This window comes from Lissotriton vulgaris, chromosome 8 (genome assembly GCF_964263255.1).
Source record: "Lissotriton vulgaris chromosome 8, aLisVul1.2, whole genome shotgun sequence".
NCBI classification, from domain to species: domain Eukaryota; kingdom Metazoa; phylum Chordata; class Amphibia; order Caudata; family Salamandridae; genus Lissotriton; species Lissotriton vulgaris.
Genome location: NC_141696.1, coordinates 1,063,383,591 through 1,063,396,386, shown reverse-complemented (window position 1 = coordinate 1,063,396,386; position 12,796 = coordinate 1,063,383,591). Strand labels below are relative to the sequence as shown.

The 12,796-nt window shown below is 43.7% G+C and overlaps 1 protein-coding gene across 1 annotated transcript in view; it reads right to left on the bottom strand.

The window, feature by feature from the left end:
- The window catches only part of DIAPH3 (diaphanous related formin 3), a 2,291,797-nt gene that overhangs the window by 1,086,783 nt on the left and 1,192,218 nt on the right, over positions 1–12,796 (bottom strand). The gene's annotated exons all lie outside the window — the stretch shown is intronic.

Sequence of the window (12,796 nt, the reverse complement as noted above, 5' to 3'; positions counted from 1 at the left end):
TTCGGAGAAAATCCCCTGGTTCCAAATGGTAAAATCCATCCTGATGGATATGGGCTTAGATCAGTTATGGATATCCCCAGCTACCAGTACCTTCCCATCTAAATTGGTACTAAAAGAACTGTATTGGTCTACGCTCCGTTTGACTAGAATCAAAGCCTCCAGTTCTACCAACCTCACGGGTAGGTTCCTCTCCTTTAAGTTGGACCCATCCCGCGAACAATACTGGGATTCGATTTCTAAATCCTTAGATAGGAAACTCTTTCATCAGTTCCGGGTGGGCTCACTGCCACTGAACACCTTTACTAAAAATTGGCCATCAAGTACCACGGATTATTGTAAATGGTGCCCAGGACATAAGGAAACAGTGGGCCATTTTCTGTTCGCTTGCCCTAGATACCATGCACCTAGGGCTAAATGGCTAAAACCATTGTTCCAGCGCCTGCCCATTAGAAAATCTGAAGAGGCCATTCATGTATTAAAAACTAACACACTAGAAATCATTACAGTGTGCATGGCCAAATACCTAGGCTGGGCCTGGATACTCAGGGCAAAACAATAGGCCAACTTGGATTCTTTTATCATACTGATGGTTCATGTATCCTCTTCTTTTTATTGAATACCTCCTTTTATCATATTTTGTTGAATGGAATATATTTGTAATTCTCTTTCCCTTTAAGGAAAACTTGCTTCAGGATTAACTTTACACTGTTTAATGCTTTTTTAACTTTTCTTGTTAATGAATTTATCGCCAATCAATGTATGTTATTATTTGTCTTTTATGATTTTTTTTAATCGAAATAAAGACATTAAAAACCTGAAAAAACCTATTTCTAACAATTTTTTCTGTCAAAACATTGCACCAGAAAGTAGGTACTTGATCGCTTTCTCAATAATGGGGACACAGCGTCAATTTTGTCGTCTCCCCCAGGGATTCAAGAATAGTCCAGGGTTATTTTCAGCTAGAGTAACAGAGTTACTACAAACGTATGATGATGAGGCTTTATCTTATGTCGACAACATCCATCTTACAGATTATGATGATATGGACGTACACTTGAAAAGAGTTAACACCATAATACTTGGGTTTGCTTCTGAAGGGTATCCATTCAATTTCAAGAAATCACGAATTGCCTAACTCAACGTCCTATTTTTAGGCTACAAATTATCAATTGAAGGCAAAAGCCTGGCAGCCAACTTTCTAGAGAAATGTGCGCTGCGCCAACCTTCAAAAACGCTGAAAAACTTAGTCAATTCTAGGTTTCCTGAATTTTGGACATATGTTCTAAATTACGCAGAAAGGGTTAAACCTCTCTACGAACTAATAAAACCTGATTTCAAATCGACTAATTAGACTCAAAAACACAAAGAAATTTTGCGTTCAGTGCAAACAGACATGATAGCAAAAACACAATTACAGACACGAGACAACGTACGCAACCTTATGATCCGAATCATCCCAGGGAGATGCGGATTCACATACCTAACCTTTAATGAAGGTAAAAAGGTACCAATAGCTTACAAATCACACTTGTACACACAAGCTGAAATTAAATTCACTTCTACAGAAAAAATCCTGACAGCGGTTCAAACTGGAGTTGCAAGTGAGAGAGCCCTCGCACAGTGTAAACGCATAATGATCGTTACACCTGTACCTGCCTTAGAGGCAGTGACAAAAGCGAGCATTCCAAATGCCAAGGCTTTACATCCAAGATGGATACAATGGGCTAATTCTCTTGCTGCAACAAACGTTGAAAACGTTTGACCCCTACTTGAAGACACAAGAATTTCTCCAATACGAACAATAATGTCCTATTGAGATTCTGCCTCTAGAACATTACGGATGTATAATATATTCAGACGGATCAGCACAGCCCGCAATTGGGGGTAAACAAGCTTATAGTGCTGCATGCGCGATTGTTAAAGGTCGCTGGCGTCAAGGTAAATTTAGACCATTGGTCACTAAAACTCAATCACTCGGAGACTGTACAGCTCAGCGAGCTGAACTACAGACTTTCAAGATGGAGCTTGAAAATACTGATCGCGAATTCCCCACACTAATAGTGTGCGATTTGTATTACTGCGTCCAGTCTTACAATGAATATCTGCAGAACTGGGTTCAAAACGGTTTCAAAGACGCAAGAGGAGGCACAATCAAGCATAAAATGCTTTGGGAACAAGTAGTTCTGTTACAGAAAGAACTACAAAAGACTTATGTGATCCATACACTGAGTCATCAGCGTGATGGCGTTCATGTTGCAGGGAATTGATTGGCTGATGAAGCTGCGAAGGTAGCTGTGCAAACGGCGTCCGTAGCTGCAATCACTCGTTCAAAAACAAACATAGACAGCGAAATATTGCAAGTTGTCACTGCCTCAGTAAAAGACAGTGGTAAAACACTCCCAAAAGGCTTTCCAGTAAAGTACTCATATATAACTGATACAAATAATGTGCCTTTTGCTCGAATCCCTGGAGTGGGGGATAGGGCAATCCCAAACATGGAACATAGGTTAGGACTAATCTTAGTAGCACATGAAGGACTCGCCTCTGAACACGCAGGAGTTTCCGCCACAGTATCATTAATAAAACAGAGATATTGATGGCCGCGCATGAGGAAACAAACTAGAAACTATGTTCTAGAATGTGAAATCTGCCAAAAAATGAAAGTTTCTACATTGAAACGACCTGCGCAGACGCCCCTTCTAATTTCAGATAAACCATTAGCGTGTGTTTACCTGGACTACTGTGGTCCCTTACAAAGGGATGGCAACTATAAATATATCATGGTCGCAGTGGATTCCTGCACAAGATTCATTTGGAACAGTTCGGGCATCAGCGCACGGCTGACGCCCGAACTGTTATAAAAGATTTGCGAGTCTTTTACGGCACATACGCAATCGGCACGCTACATTCTGACCAGGGTCCTGCGTTTAGCTCTAGAGCTTACAAGGAGGCCATGGCTAGTTTGGGCGTTGCATTGCGGTACTCAAGTCCATTCCATCCTGAGGGAAATGCAGTAGTGGAAAGAAAAAACTGACATAAAGCAATCCATAACAGCTAGGGTATTAGGTTCGGGTGACGGGTGGGTCAAACATCTAATAAGTGTCCAGCGTAGTCTTGATAATCTGCCAAGAAATCCTCTGGGTGGAATCACTCCATACGAATTACTATTTGGAACTAGAATGATCATCCAGGATCTTGATCGTCACACTTCAGTGGTGGAACAAAAATCAAAGACCGTTTGGCTGTTTTACAGGACTTAAATGAAAGAAGAACAAGTCTGAGCAACACAACACAAAAGCCAACGACCACTGAAGGGAAACCACCTGTCACAGCAAGGCCTGTCTGGATTCCAAAGATTGGGGATCTAGTCAGAGAAAAGATTGCGGGTAAGAAGGAATTTGGGCCGTCTTACAGAAAACCAGTACCTGTACTAGCGGTCCACGGATAAAGAACAGTGTTACTGCCGCCCCTTGCTGGAAGAAAGGAGAACAGGTCCGTATCCATCGACCTGGTAAAACCACATCATGTGGCCGATAATAAGTAGTAGGCCCAGTGGACTCCCAAGATGTAGCAATCGACCAAATCTTGCTACAATACAAGAGGTTCAAACTGAAAGACTTATCACCTTTGATAAACCTGCAGTGAGAAAAGAAGGACTATGCAACAAAGCAATGGAACTTGTACCTCTTGAGACCCAAATAACAGTTCGTCAAGAAACACCTGTCTACAATGATATAGCCTCAGACTATACTGATATGACAAAGGAAATAACAGCTCCAGCAATTCCAAAAAATCCTGATGCAATTCCGACAATTGACAGAACTGAGGATCCCAGTGAACCTGAAACCATGCCAGCAAACAAAACTTTCAAAGAAAAAATAATAGAACTCTTTCATCAACTTGAAAACACATATCTGGTTTCACCATGGGTTGAATTTTGGATTGTGTTAGGTGTACTTTTTCTCCTACTTTGGCTCATTCTTGTTTTAAGTTTGGGAAAGATGATAGACGGAAAATACAGTACAATGGACAAAGCAAGTAAGAACATCAACTTGCTCCTGAAACCTCACAAATCATCTCATCGTGAGCGAAGAGACCTGTCATCAGTGAACATCACAGCCGTTCCTATACATGGTGGTATAGCATGGTACACAACTGATTATGACATTTATGGCCTGGTGGAACTGTTGAAGATTCCACACCAGTTTAAGGTTTCTTTGAGTGACTGTCTCACCCAGCACATTTTCTGATGATTGGGATTTTGAAACTGTTAATAATATGATGACAGATTCAGAAATGTCAGCTAAATTCACTAAACATGAAGACTTGGAAGGTTCATCAGATTATGAACAAATGTATTGTTTTAATCATTATGGTCAACGTTATTTCCACAAATGGGCAAATCCTAGAAATGTTTTTACTTACAATCAATGGGAACATTGTCCAACGCCGCCAAAGGGCAGCTCTAAAACATTTTATGAAAAGTTTCCATTCTTCTCAGGTTTTAATGTCACAAATCCAGAAACGTTTCATTTCATAAATATGAATAAAACAGGAATGAAAAACATGTTGACCAATACTAAACAAATTTATTCTGCCAACTTTTATGCTCAACTGTCTACATTGGGGTTTAACTTCTGGAAAGACAACATTGAGACAAAAAATGTCTGTGGCACAAAAGACTGGCAGGTACAAGGTTTATAAGCCTTATTCAGAGCCTGCATTATCCCAGAACAAATGTTTTTAAATTATACTATTCAACAAACATCTTGTCTTGGCTTTGCTAAGATAAAAGAGAAACAAACCGTCCATACCCAAGCCCACAACTGACAGTAATAACACTGCAGATGAAGAGGTAGACGTAAAACAGATTTTACAACAGAACAGAACCAATCCTGAATGGAAAAAATTGTTAATCTGGCCCACAGACACGAATAACTGTCAAGATAGTTTCCTGAGCAAAACACAAGGGTTCTCAGTAATTAGGCCAGATCCAAGATATTCCCAGAGACAACATCCAGGGATAGTTACAACATACAGTGTAGGAAAACTATGCCTTGAGTGGCTACAGAAATCCACACTTCCAGAGATTAAACAACACTTAACTTTACTTAGAGAAGGAGTTGATTTACGAGACTTCCTACTTGGACCTCGTAAACCACGTCAAAAACGGTTCATATACACCGGTATATACTCTGCTTACAATGAAGCTTGGAAAGTCACGCAAATGGAAACTGCAGAAAGAATACGAGAAATTGATCGTAATTATTTAGAGAAAGCTCTCTGTGCAGTGGACAATGGGTTAACGACCCTGTCCTCCAGAATCTATTCTTTAGACAGCATTGTATTCACTGCCATCGACATAATAGAGCAGGACTTGCTAATGTTACAACATGGCCAGTCTCAATTACGTTCAATAATACTGCTAGGCTGGACGTTACAAAATCTCAGTTCAGGCTACGTGCCTTGGCGTCTAATCAACACCACGTCATTGTTTACTGTATTTAACCTTACAGATAAACAAGTCTCTTTGGCACAAAAAGGAGCAGAATATACGGTGCTGAGCATAGAAAAACTGGAAATATTACCATTAACTGTTTCTGAGAAACCAGTTGTGGAATGGATAATACATGGCACCATCCCGATACCAGTGACGATTTTCCAGTTTCAGTATTGCTTAGGACACATACAAGCGGGCCTGTATGAGAGGATGGGTAAAGAGTACATTAAGTCGACCTCGAATTTACCATACACACACAAATGTTGAAGTGGGGGAAAGGAAGTTTTTCTTAGTGGAAAAAATTGTAAGAACTCGCTAAGCGGTCCACTTTTGTGTCAAGGTATTAATTTAAACGGAGCCGGCGAGGGTTCTTCAAATAACCTTTCGGGCCACCTGCATGGTTCCCCAGCAGCAGTGATAAACCCAGTTTTTAGGCAGCTATCCAATGGTAGCTACATAATGTTGAGTGATCACAGCTGTTGTGGAATGATGCCAGGCATAGCCTATCTAGTTGGTGTGTCAGCCAGGGTCACTTGTTGTATGCAAGAATTGTTTCCTAAAAGCAAGACAGACGGGGAGTCGCTGTTATGGCCTTCACTAAACATCTCTTCTATACTAATTGATACTTTAAGCAGCATGAAAGCATTTCTTTTGCAAAAAACTGTGCCACTGACCTCGTCCAGAGAATTGTATGATCTGCAAGTAGCAAGGACGTCTGCGGAGATACATGCCCTATTATCAACGAACTGTCTAATACATTTCGCAGAAATGTTAGGTCGTATCTTTAACAGGTCTGATACCAGTGGTATTGTACATGTATTTAAGACAGATTTTTCTGGACTGTTAGCACCCTTTGAAGCAGTCCTAGGCATTTTTCCAAATTTCGTGCACTCTGTGTTCGGTGGCCTGCCTGTTATTTCGGAACTCGTAGCAGGAATTCTATTTTTGTTTCTTCTGCTCCCATATGGCAAGTCGAGTCACCAGCGATACCCAGACTACCATGGAGAATGCTCTCCTAGCCATGCGGTACCGTGACAGAATTACACAGATTCTTGGCGTGGCTCATTTAAGAGATCTGAATACCACAGGATTTCTTTCCTTCAGACCAATCTGCCAAGATTGCATCTTACCTGTTCTATGATGCCAGTTTTGCGGAGAAGAATGCGTGTTGGACGTTTGTCTTACACTTCCGTCAGCACTGCCAACGGATGTTGACGCTTTGCTAGGTCCGGTAACGGCTCAGGCATCATGTTGCGCCCAACGGCTGCCAATCCTGATGTTGGCATTCATTGAGATCTCACAGGAAATTCCATCTAATGGTAAGGTACATGGAACAACAGGCACACATGTATCTTCTACTGCGAACATTGCTAATGAGAAGGACGCGGACAGCGATGCTTCTCATCTGTGCACAATTGATCTACTTAATGAAGTAGTTCCACTTTCACCTACTGTGGTAGACGATTTCTTTGCCAGCCTAAACGATTTGATGTTTTCTCCTGACACCGAGAATAACTTTTGAAATCTGCACACAGCGTTACATGAACTCTGAATTCGGCCTTCGTTTTTCAAAAACAAAGCTTCTAACTTTGGAACTCTATTTATAAGACTATTTTTTTGATTTGACTTTTTCCAAAATTGAACTCTTTTTGGCACAAAGTAATCTGCTTAAAGTAGAACTATTCTTAGAGAACTGGAAATTCATTTTTGAACACTTCCTAGAGACAATATTTGACCGTGTCCTCAAAAACGTTAACAGTCTATATATTCTGTTATGGAATGGTCTCAACCTTTTTCTTCTGTAAACAGAGCCATTTCATAAAAATGTAAACTCATGATTCATTCAGTTAGCATTGCCAGTATCATACTATATGCTTAGGATGATATAATTCCTTTTATATGCGTACTGTACAAATACTCATTTTTCGTGTGCAACGATGTTGAAATGCATTTTTGTGTATTTTGGGTGGGATTGTAAACACATGCTTTAGATATGTTTTAGTGCTTATAATTTAGTAATGTTAAACATAATAAAGTGGAGTGGGTGTTGTATATGAATTTAGGACCCTAGTGTAATTTTACCGATTCATGCCTTTATATAGGTATAAATCACCCTATCCTTATATAGGCATAGAAATCATAACCATATTTAGACTTCGCCTATGCAGTCCAAATACGGCATGGCTACTTCCACTAGTTCAGAAAATCCACAGCGATTTCTTGGAAAAACCCGCCTTCAGCAGTCAGGGACTTCCCCTTACTTGAATATTGATTTAACCAAGAACTCATGGAGTTTTCAAAGAAATTAGTCTTTGATGATGTTAATATGTCCAACCTTATGTCAAACTCAGCACCTTCAAGGTATAAATATGCCCACATTTGCCCAGGCAAACACACAGTGGTTTGGAGCAGTTCGACTATCTACCTACACGACACAGCTCGCCGAAGCAAGTGCCGAAGGAAGCCAACCCTCCAGCAGACACACTGAGAGAAACGCTGTCGTTTCTCTTGCCGAAAAATCCAGCTCCGGTTTTTCCAAGCTACCCTTGCGGGTTGTTGGGAAATCGAGTCCTGAGAGAGAGATACCAGACCTCCTTCATTCTAGCCCAAGGTACGGAGCTGATTAGACCCTTAGAGAACTCTTGGATAGGTTCTTGGCAAAACAATACTGAAACTAAGCTACACCTCACTTACTTCTTCCCTTGTACTAGACCTAGGTTAGGTACACCGGGGTAGGCGTATTTTAGAAGCACCAGTTGAGTACTTTTAGTCTTTATTTATTAATGTATGTATTCTATGTATTTTATGGCTTAGAAACCATATCATGCTTTTACAGTATTATTTTATAATACTCTTCGTACTGTACGCATTGTACTTCGCAACCAGTATTACGATTGTAGCAGTTAATTTCCTCTGCATGAGAAAGAAGACTGTTCAATAAATACTTTCATTGAAAACGTTTGTCTCTCTATTTCTCTGCACCTCTGGTGAAACGAAGGATGCACAATTGACTAGGTGAAATATCTATCTATTGTTTCCGTGACTCTAGAGATACATTTCTTATTCTTGGCAAACAAAGTTGTCATGTTTATGCGGTTGTCAGAAACCAATCCCTTCTTGTTTATTCGAGAAAGTTCTAGTGACCTGTGAGCTAGCTGGCACTCACAATTAAGTTTAATATATTCGATAGAGACCTAGTCGCCCTCAGTCCTAGGTCTAATCTATAGTATATGTTATTCTAATGCGAAGAGCCTATTGGGAATATAAGAACTACACTACACCAGAACCCCCCTCCTATGGTGGATACTTAAATTTGGAGGGCAGGACGTGCCTGGACCCCCTCCTTTGCCGTCCCGATTTTGGACCCAGGGAGCCTATCTGCCAGGGCCCATCTTTAAAAAAACGAATGGGGGCACAATTTTGGCCACGGAGACCCCCTTTCCCCGGGCCCAGCTGAACATTCAGAGGGGGAGGGAGGGCTGCGTGTCACTGGACCGACTTTGGCACCGGGGACCCCATCACCTGAGGCCATCAGTGCAGAGAAATGAGAGAGCCCCCCTCGCTGTGCCATTAACGGCCATGGGGACCCTATTCCCCAGGGTCCGCTCCAGCTATGTTCCAGGGTGCCCACCCCCAGCACATAGCAATTTCTATGCCTGCATGGGCTCGGAAATCTGTGATTGTTGTCAATTGGTGGGAGAAATTTCAAAGCTTTCGCCAAGCGAAAGCAAGCACTTAGTCCGCTCCCAGCTGGCAGGAGATTTAAAAATGCTTGTGATCTAATGTAACTATAAATCGCACCCTCACCATGAACTGCTAATTACCCCATGTTAAATCATTCATGACCTCTTCTAGAAAATTGTTTATCATATTACATCAACATTTGCAGTAAATTTACTCATGAAAAAACTCTGCATGGTGAGGGCACGAGTTATAGTTACTTTAGGGTGAAATTTATAGTTTCTTAAGAGAAGTACAACTATAACTGAAGAATTTCTATGGTTTTGTGTCTGTAAAATCTGAACGTACCTATCACGACCCTGTAATCTTTGGGTTTTTTGGGGTCAATTTCTAAGGTTAATTCAATTCTATTTTCTGACTAGAGCGTCCCTGTAACCTTTGCTTTTTTCAGTGAATACATATATTCACTGAAAAAGCAAAGGTTACAGGGACATTATAGTTAGGTCCATTTTTCACTTGAACAAAACCAGAGAAAATCAGCAGTTATAGTTAACGCACAAGTTACTTACCTTCGTTAACAATATATCTGTAAGAAACATTGGTAGCTATAGATTCCTTACCTTAGAATTACCCCCAGGCGTCAAACTGGATCCGGAGAGTTTTCGTCAGCAGTACCCCTGCGCGTCGGTAGGTGTCCTCGAGCGGCCCCGTGTGCGAACGTTGGCACCGGGATGACATTGCTGGAGCTACTTAGATGCGCCCACGCTGACGTCCGTTCTGTACACGACTTTCCACGCACGGAACGCAAGGCCATGCAAGAAACTGACCACTGGTGCCAAAAAACTAGGGCCCTGAATGGGGCGACCTTAACCCTAGAAATCAGTCCGCAGAACGGGGAGGATGGGTGGGACGGTAAGGAATCTAACACTATTAATGTTTCTTACAGATATATCGTTACCGAAGGTAAGTAACTTCTGCATCTGAAAGAAACACAAAGTTATGGATTCCTTACCTTAGAATAGATGCCCCAGCAATACCAACCCCGGTGGTGGGTCTGCGAACCAAGAACACACCAGAAAGTCCTGGAGAACATAACAGCCACAGAAGCCGTCTCTCCGGACTTGGCTGTCCAAGCAGTAATGCTTGGCAAACGTGTGCAGCGAGGCCCACGTGGCTGCCTGACAGATGTCATGCAAGGGATCTTTGCCCTGGTAGAATGGGCACGTAGCCCCGCCGGAGGCTCCTTTTTATCCTAAGAATAACAAGCCTTAATGCACAGAACGACCCATCGAGAGATGGTCTGCTTGTACACGGCCCAAACTTTCTTGGCGCCCACGTAGCCAACAAAGAGCTGGTCATCCACCCAGAACTGTTGTGTGCGGTTGAGGTAGAATGAGAGCACACGTTTTGGGTCCAGATGGTGGAGCCTCTCTTCCTCTTTTGAGGGATGGGGAGGCGGAAAGTAGGTGGGCAAAGTGATGGTCTGCCCGATGTGAAAGGCAGTGACGTTTGGCAAAAAATATGGATGAGTCCCTAGAACAACTTTGTCCGGATGGACTGAGAGGAATAGAGGTTTAGAAGAAAGAGCCTGGAGCTCACTCACTCACTCTTCTTGCAGAGGTGATGGCAACCAGGAAATCAGCCTTTAAAGGGAAAAGACCAAGAGGACAGTTTTGAAGTGGCTCAAAGGGAGCAAACATCAGATAGGTCAGAACCAGGTTCAAGTCCCACTGAGGCATTATGAAAGGACAAAGAGGAAAAAGAGGAGTAATGCCTTTTAAGAATCTATTTACAACAGGGGACTTGAAAAGGGAAGGCTGATCTTGAGGCCGTAAAAAAGGATGAAATGGACGATTTATAGGCCTTGACAGGGCCCAGTGTAGAGCCCGGCTGAGCCAAAGAAGGGAGAAATAGAAGGACCTCTGAAAGAGAGGCAGAAAGGCGATCCACAGCCTTTGCTGTGCACCATGCCACAAATTTATATCACCTGCAGGCGTAAACTGTTTTAGTTTAGGGACGCCTCGCTGCCAAGATATCATCCAAATTCCAGGAGGCAGGTCAAATGACAACTGCCACCGCTCAATCGCCACGCGAGGAGAAGGCAGGACAGGTGCGGGTGGAGAACCCTCCTCTGCTTCTGTGACAGAAGGCCCTCCTGAAGAGGCAGTCGGTGCGGGGGAATGAACGCCATGCTGAGTAGCTCCGGATACCATACTCTTCGAGCCCAGTCCAGAGCCACAAGAATGACTTGGGCCCGGTCGCGCTTGCTCTTCTTCAGCACTCTGGGTAGAAGTGGTAAAGGCGGAACGGCCTATTGTAGTCCGCAACTGTACTCACGAAGAAAAGCATCGCCTAGCGAGTACCGCCTCGGAAATTCCAACGCGCAGAACTGATGACTTTGTGCGTTCTCTTTGGTGGCGAACAGATCTAACCAAGGCTCTCCACAATGCTGAGGAGACCTTGCGTCACGTCCGAGTTCAGACACCATTCATGATCCAACAGCACCGGCAGCTGTGTTCGTCCACCCGGGCGTTCAGCGAACTTGCCAGGTGTTGAACCACCAGGGAAATGCCCTGGTGTTCCAGCCATGTCCAGAAGCGTAGTGCCTCCCGACATAGGGTCCATGATCTCACCCCGCCCTGTGTGTTGCAGTACCATATGGCGGTGGTGTTGTCTGTGAACATCTACACTACTCTTCCCCATGACAGAGGGAAGGAATGCCTTCAGTGCAAGTTGGATCGCCCAAAGCTCCAGAAAGTTGATATGGAGATCTCCGCCTCTCCCATGTGGCCGCCCTATCCCAGGAGGGACAGGTCCATCACCACTGTGTGCTCCAGTTCTGGAAAGGGAGAGGGATCTGCCATTAACCCAATCGCGATTTGAGAGCCACCACTGCAACTGTCGTGCAGTTCCCTCTGAGATCTGAACGTGATCGGACAGATTGCCCTGATGCTGTGCCCACTGGAACTTCAGGTCCCACTGCAGAGCCCGCATATACCATCTGGCATGATCTATTAGCAAGATACAGGAGGCCATCGGGCCCAGGAGCAGGAGGGTCATCCTAACCGAAACCAGGGATAGAGGCTGAAAGATCAGAATCATAGCCTGAATATCCCGGACTCGCTGCTCGGGAGTATTAAACCCGAAACTGCGCCAAGTCCAGAACCGCTCCGATGAAGAGGAGCTTCTGAGAGGGAATCAGGTGCGACTTCAGCACACTGATGGAGAACCCCAGCAAATGCAGGAGTCCAGCCGTAGTCTGGAGGTGGGAAACGACTGCCCGTGGCGAGCCCGCTTTCAACAACCCGTCGTCGAGATAGGGGAAGACTGGAAGCCCTGATCTGCGCAGATGAGCAGCGACCACCGCCATCACTTTCGTGAACACACAAGGTGCGCTGGTAAGGCTGAAGGGGAGCACAGTAACCTTAAAATGCTTGTGGCCTACTGTGAACCACAGGTAACGCCGGTGGGCCGGCAGGACGGGAATGTGGAAATATAAGTCCTGCAAGTCCAACGCTACCATCCAGTCTACAGGGTCGAGAGCAGACAAGACATGAGCTAGAGTCAACATCCTGAACTTCTCCTTCCGGAGGAAGCTGTGGATGTCCCTGAGGT